The sequence below is a fragment of the Abramis brama genome (genome assembly GCF_963993115.1).
Source record: "Abramis brama genome assembly, chromosome: 12".
Taxonomy (NCBI): Eukaryota; Metazoa; Chordata; class Actinopteri; order Cypriniformes; family Leuciscidae; genus Abramis; species Abramis brama.
This window is the reverse complement of record NC_139974.1, coordinates 6,614,994-6,623,299: the sequence shown is the minus strand read 5'-3', so window position 1 is coordinate 6,623,299 and position 8,306 is coordinate 6,614,994.

Sequence of the window (8,306 nt, the reverse complement as noted above, 5' to 3'; positions counted from 1 at the left end):
TTTCTTGCGTGGCTGGATGTTATGCCGCGTTCCAGGCAACCTGTAACCCGTGTTTTTACAACTCGTAACTGGGAGTACATCGATCTAGTACGAGTTCACGGGTGGGAAGTCACGGGTTTGACTGCCGTTCTGCACTTTCACGGGTATAAGGTTGGAAAAACACGGGTTACAGGTTGCCTGGAACGATGTACTCCCAGTTACGAGTTGGAAAAACACGAGTTACAGGTTGCCTGGAACGCGGCATTAGACTCATGAACAATAATCACGTTGTTTGCATTCGCCAAAATTGATTAGCCGAAATCAAAACGTGGACAGTGAAAGGAAATTACCGTTAGCGCGAGACGAGTCCGGCTTGAAGCGGAAGCGACCAGACGGCAGAGGATGTTCGCAAATCAAACAATGATTTGTCTCAAAACAGTGATTAAAAAAAGCTGTGATTGGATGATGACAGGTGTCGGTGATCATTCTCAAGTGTCGTGGTCAGCACTGCTGCTCTTGCTGTTGTATCAGTCAGTGGTTTATCAGCTTGTCAAAAAACGGGACACGGGAGGTCACGCAAGGGACAAATAAATTAGGCCCAAAATGCAGGACGTCCCGCCTAATTCGGGACAGTTGGCAACCTTAGTGACAGTATCATCCTAAACCTAAACGGTGTCCCTGGTATCGTTGACGAAAAATTCAGTAGATGACGAAACATGAAACTGTCCACGTTTTGATTTCGGCTAATCAATTTTGGCGAATGCAAACAACGTGATTATTGTTCATGAGTCTAACATTCAGCCACGCAAGAAAACATGTAATCTACCTGAGGGAATAATATGCTCAAAAAACATTTCTGATTATTATTAATGTTTTAAAGCTTTTAGAAAGTACATAGAAAGCTTTTGTAACATTATCTTAACTGTCACTTTTGATTAATGTAATGCATCCTTGCTGAATAAAAGTAGGCAATTACTTTCTTTATTTTTTTTCCCAAAAAATAATCTTACTAACCCCAAACTTTTGAACTGTAAGCCTAGTGTATAATGTTAAAAAAGCTTTCTATTTTAGATAAATGCTGTTATTTTGAACTATGGTTTGTTTGTAATGTGACTTTTTTCATGTATGACATTAAAATAATTTTTAGAATTAAATACATAAATAGGTTAAGCAATACAAATGTGTTTATGTCTGATAACCTTTTAAACACAAACTTAACTGCAGACACTGAAATGACGTACACTGTGTGATACAGTACAAATATTTTGAGTGTCCCTCATTTTCCTATAAATAACCACGATTGTCCCGCATTTTCCTTTTCTGAAGTTGGCAACCCTACAGTAACTGTCACACACACACACACATGCAGGAATACAAACAAACGCAAGCATGCACACACACTGACATCCACACGCACAGACACACACACATACAAATCCACATGCACAGACACACACACAAACACACACGCGCACACACATGTACGCACGCATACATACACGCACAGACACACACACACACACAGACACACACATACACAAACACACACACATACACACACACACAGACAGACATGCACATACTACTACTTTTTTTTAGGTATATACATAAACACGCAATACAGCCAAATTGCTCCACGTCATTTCTTTTTGTGGAAAGCCAGTGCAGGCCTGAGCGGCGGTCATATTTTGTACCGCCATGCGGTACATCTAGTTTTACATCTTTTTATAGAGGCTATGACATATTTAAACATTCAAACATGAATGCAGGAAATGACCTTCATCCAATTGTGCCACAGCAAAAAGTGTGTGAGTGTGTGAGTGTGTGTGTCTGTGTGTCGTGGTTTTGGTATGTGATCCTCTGGTGTCTTTGGTGTAGGGAATGCCGTGTTGGCTCACACTCCTGGTGTGTGTTTCAGCAGTCAGGTTAATGACTTTGACCTCTGTGATGAATCCCTCCTGTTTAGTGAAACTCAGGAGATAAAGATCAGGATCTGTGTACGTGTGTCCAAAATGACACACACTTTGATGCTAAACATGAGGACAGCAAAAACAAGTGACAAATTGTGTTGAACATGGTGAAAGTGATGTAATCTCACCGACGGTCAACTATTTCAAAATGTGTATCTGGCAAGCAGAATAAGGTAAGACTTTACAATAAAGAACTCATTTGTTAACATTAGTTAATACATTAGCTATAGCATTTTATTTTTTTCATTGTTGGTTAGTTAATAAAAATGCAATTATTCATTGTTTGTTTATGTCAGTTCACAATGCATTTTATCATGTTAAAATATTAAAACAACAATTGTTGTTTTCATGAAATATTGCAGTATTTATTATGATTTATCCGTGCACATCTTTTTTTTTTTTTTTATTCATGTGCCCTCTTAAACTTTAATCAAAATCACGGGACGGGGCAACCTGTCACTCACATAAGATCCACCAATAGCAAACCACAACCATCCAATCAATTCCCAACTAACAACATCAAGCCCCGTTCTTCATTTTTTCTTGTTTTCGAGAAGCTGTTTCACTCAGATAGAAGCACTGTTCATTTTAAATTCACATTAACTTATGTAGTTAACAAATGTTAACAATTGAAGCCTTTTTTGTAAGTGCAACCCAAAATCATTACAGTGGCATATGAAAAAAAAAGCCTTCATCTTAATATTTATGATGTTGAAAACATACACTATAATCCAATACAGATCCTAAATAAATAAATCAGAACATCTAAAATAAATCAATAACAGTCTGGACAAAAATAAACACACATTCTAATGTAAATATGTGTTGAACAATGTATATTTCAAAGTTTATTTATTTCCTTGGACACATTTCTCTGGGTTTACACTCACATTTTGCAAGTGTTTGGCGCCCTCGAGTGTTTATTCATGGAACAGCATTACCAGGTTAAGGTGTTTCTAAAGTGTAGCCTGCTTCTGAAAGCATGTCAGTGAAGAAAGATGAATCTAGCCTTTTACCAGCAGAAGCTAACTGACCTCATGCTAACCAAACACTTTTGATGTTGTATTAATTTATTCTTCAGTGTCACATGATCCTTCAGAAATCATTCTAATATGCTATTTAATATTACTATTATATTAAAGCTGCAGTCCGTAGCTTTTTTGGGTTAAAAATTATCCTAAATAAATTTGTGAGCAAGTACATAACCAGCCTGTGTTCAAAACTCTCTGCTTGCCTTAGCTCGATTCAAAACCGTAAGCTTGTATGTCTTTAAATGTCCCCAACTAAGCAAGCCAAAAGCCAAGGCAACAGTGGCAAGGAACCAAAACTCCATCAGGTTGGAGAAAAAGCCAGTTCTCCTCTGGCCAACGAGTGAACAGTGTATGATTATGATTCAGGCAGCATTACAGGTCAGAAGTCGTCCGATTGGATCAGAACATTCAGAATATTATCCAGTTCCATCTGATTGGAAGTCGGAGTCACGCCGGTATGTAGGCAAGTTTGTTAAGGATCAGTGCTGATGGCTGTCGTGTCGATGAGGCCTTCACAGGGCTGATGAGGCTGGCACTTCAGGGATGCATCATGGATGGGTCCAGGCGCAGGTCCACCACCTGATCTGGATACGGCCCGGATCCATAAGCAGAAAGAGTGACATTAGCGTAGACGCCATTCTTCTTATGATGTAACGAGTACATTAGGAGTTATAGGAAGTGTCTCTGGTTCCGGCTCACCTAATCTATGCAGCCTAATGTGTTAAATAAAGTGTAAAAGTGTTTACTTTAAGTCTTTGTATAGTTCTGTGATGACTGTCGTGGAAATTCTTTCTAGACTTTAAACAATAATTGGAAGACAGCTGGAAATTTCAAAAGTTATAAAGATCTTTATTTCTTGCAAGAAAGGCCGTTCACACATCAGTCAGCGTCTGATATGTGAAGCGCAAGGGGTTAGTTCCCTTTGCCATGGTTATATACCACTAACACATCCTGGGTAGGCTACATCAGGTCTTTTTTACCTTAAAAGGAAACATCTCTGTTCAAGATCTCTCGTCTAACATAAATTCTATCTAGACAGAACAATACCATGTCTGCTAAAGGTTCCTGTTTTTTAGCTGCTGCTCAAATTCACACATTTCACATGCGTATCTTTAGTTCGATCAAAGCTGCGCACACATTTTTCACACTTGAAATACAACATAGGTCACTTTGAGTACACATTGTCTCTTTGCTACTAAGTTGTCTATCACCCAGAACATTTAGTTCCTGTAAGCTTGTCTTAACTTATGCATTTCTAAAACTTGGTTACATATTTTCAATAATGTGCTTTTAGCTTATATGATTATATTTCTTTAAATACTTATGAGTAAAAAAATGAATGTTCAACGTTAATACAAGTTGTACACACCCAGAAGTAAAAACACATCTAAAAGTAAAAGAACACATTTAAAAGGAAAAGAACACATCTAAATGTAAAATTTCCATTAGAATAGATTGATTAGATTAGACATTCTGGAGAATTCAGTCTCACTGGATAACAATCGTTACAAGATAATCTGTCAACAATACAAGAATGCTTACAGATTTGCAAATTTCTACGACACAACAAAGAAGATTCCTGTTTTCTCAGCTTACAAATATACTGGTCTTTATAAAGGGAGACCACATCTTCCATGGATGATCGAGCCAGAGGTAACATTTGTGTGTATATATATATATAGTAATTTAATTTAAAATGTAATAATTTATAATAATTTAATTTTCAAATTTCCTCAAGTTCTCTGAGCAATCTATTGACTCTATTGCTCTCTTTCTCCTTCTTCATTACCTTTTCTGCAGCTTGAACATATAGATGGAGAAATGCGTGAGCCATGTGTCAATCAGGCTTTCCTAGGAGACTACTGGACACAGGAGGAATTTAATCGAGGCCACTTATTTCCTAATGGCCATGCAGCTGATCAAAACACTGCTGAATCTACATTCACACTGACCAATACTGTTCCACTGTTTGAGACATTTAACAGTGGTAGCTGGCTTAGAATGGAGGAAAATGTTAGAGATTACATGCATTCTCACTGCCGTGACAAAGACAACGTTAGTAATATCTTGGCGTACGTGCTGACAGGAGCTGTGCCGGGCAAGAGAGCACCCTTAAATAAAAGAGTTAACATTCCTTCACACATGTGGACAGTGTTCTGCTGCTATAACAGTGGTGACAGAAAATGGGTGTCTCAAGCTCACTGGACTGAAAACATAGATGAGAGTAAAGATCCAGATAAGACTATCCCTGCAAAAACACTGGAGAAATTACAGGAGTTTCTGCAGAAAAAATATAACGGAGAATACAAACTGTTCTTTAATGACTGTTCAGACTTCATTAAATTAAAATTGTATTTGTATTAAATAAAGTGAAATCCATGAGCATATCCTGAATAAGGTGACAAAAATCATGGCAGTCTTTAATTAAATTGTTTCCAGCCTTAGTTTGAACCTGCTTTTATGGAGTAAATGCTTATGTCTACAAATGTATGTTATAAACTTTGTCCGTGTTATTTCTTTGACTGCTATGTAGAGTAAAACCAAACAAATAAATGTTTCATAATCATGCAAAATGATACTTGTCTTTACAGCTTTTTTTGTTTGTTTGTTTGTGTATGTGTGTGTGTGTGTTATGGTCTTCACTCATAACTCCTTAGCTGTCGTAATATTTCACCATAAGTGAGGACTTGTGGCCCTCACAAGTGTACCTGTGTGTGTGTGTGTGTGTTTGTGACACACACAATCCTGCCAAATACAATAAACATGATCAATGTACATGATACCAGTCAATAAGCTGTTGACAATGGCAAGGGACCAAAATAATGAGTGACATCAGAAATAATAGGATCTAATGTCTAAAGGATCTAAATAATGAGATTATTTTTGAAATATCAAAAGATAAAATGTAATATTTATATATGAATTTTTTTTATTATTATTTTAATTGAATAATTAAACAATCCTTAATCAATTATTCAATTAAAATACATAAGGATTATTTTATACAATTTGATGTAATTTTACTATTAATTAAATTGTATTAATTTTCAATTTTTAATTGCCCTTAGGACAGTATATGTGCATTAGATATGGTAGATATGGACAAGATCTCTTGTGTATGTATAAAATAAAATAAAAAAAGAACAAAAAACATTTGGTGAAGTTAAAGGGTTAGTTCACTTGCAGCGAATTGTTCATTTGCAGCACGTTTGAGCTTCAGCAAGAACCAATGAGGTTCATTCTCGTGTGTTAACCCAGGGAACAAGAAAAATGACCTTTTGTCATTTTTCATATGTAGATAAATGCATCTTGATTTACGAATATATTTAAAATAATTTGACTGGAAACAAGAAGACAAAAATGCTAAGTAAGCAAAGCATTTTTTTGCAGTGCAGTTTCATTCATTCATTGTGTATAGCCTATTTTCTATATAACATCAGGGATGCAGAGCACATTAGTAGGCCGCTGTATGCAGAGAGGCAAGTAAAGTGTGCCTCTCTCTCTCTCTCTCTTTCTGAGAAGTTTTGTGTTGTTTCCTGGGTACAACCCGTGAGAGTCATCAAAGAGGAGTTTCACACGATTGCAGGTCAGTGGTTGAAGCTAATCTGATAAGGTTAATAACATCTTGCTGTGAACTATGTATAAACTAATATTTTAATTTCCTTTAGAATTTCCAATTTGGTGGATGCATTGATGACATGTACATTCCATCATCACTATTGTCATCAATGCATCCACCAAATTGGAAATTGTGTGAAACTCCTCTTTGATGACTTATTCACAATTTATTTGGTCATCTTTATTTCCTACAGATACAAAACCAACAGTTAATATTTGTCCTGTTAGATTTCAATATTCTTCCAATACTTGGTATTGTGGAGATCTCCTCTCCATCCCCCCATTTTGCGAGCCTCTGCCTTCTTGCTGTTGGCTGAGAAGTCAAATGTTGATTTCATTACCCTAATTAAGAAATGTAACCGGTTGCATTAGAGAACATTTAATTATGTGAAAAGATCATTTGATTATGTGGAAAAAAGCTGCCGCACATTGAAATAGACATTCAATTATATTTATTGAATATGTCAAATGTTTGTAAAGTCATGTAGCTTACAGCCATGAACATTATGGGCCATTCATACACACGGCGCAATATGCGGCGCCAGGCTTTAAAGGGCCCCTATTATGGATTTTTGAAAATGACCTTTCATGTAGTGTGTAACATAGCTCTAAGTGAATGGGTATATCTAAGTGAATCGTATATAAAGTTATTGTCTTTCAAATGTAGGAGTCGACTCTGAGTCAATGAAATGAATTGTTTTTCAAACGAGTCATAAGCCGTTTTGTTGTGACTTCAAGACGAAACATTAGCATATTGCCCGCCCACTTATTGCACGCGCAGACACCAGGGAAAACTTAAACCTCAAACCTGCAGCTGATTCCAGTGGACACTGGAAAGCATCTAGTGTTGGGAAGTTCGGATCATTTTACTGTCTCTCTTGTTCGATCTTGTTCATCAAAATGAACAAATCTTTTTTCGAGTAATTTCATTAATTTAAGGGGCTTTAAATGTTATACTTTTAACAGGCAAATTCCCCGAACACATCCTACGCAATCTTGATCATATTCTGAATTAAGAAATCATTATAATGCAGTCAAAAATAATAATTTACAGGGAACATAAATAATTACTTTACCTTGATTCATCTGATGAGTCGTTTGAGAATTGTTGAAAATGTGGTGATGTGCAAATGTATATTATGAGGAAATTAAACAGTTTTTTGACCTTTGATGCATGTAAACCTGTTGTAGGAGACTCCAAAACAACATTAGGAAACTTTAAAGGAACACTTCACCGTTTTTTCATATTAAACTATGTTATTCCCTTAACTAAGATGAGTACATACCTCTCTCATCTCAGTGCGTGCACTCAATCGCTCTGGCGCACGGCGACACTTTGATAGCACTTAGCTTAGCCCAGTTCATTCATTAGTTTCCAAACAGAGATGAAGTAAGAAGCGACCAAACACCTCCACATTTTCCCTATTTAAATACAGTTACACGAGTAGTTACACAACCAAGTATGGTGACAGAAAATAAAATGTGGTATAAATAAAACTATAATGTATGGCAGAATAGCACTTGGGAGCACTTCGACTCGGCACAGTAAAAAGTCACGTTGGTTCTAATGATAGAAGTGAGAGTGAGAGGGGGAGAGGATTTTTCAGGAGTGATGATATTACTGAGCCGAGTCGAAGTGCTCCCAAGTGCTATTCCGCCATACATTATACAGTAGTTATCCTTTTTACCTGCTTAGAAAAGTGCCACG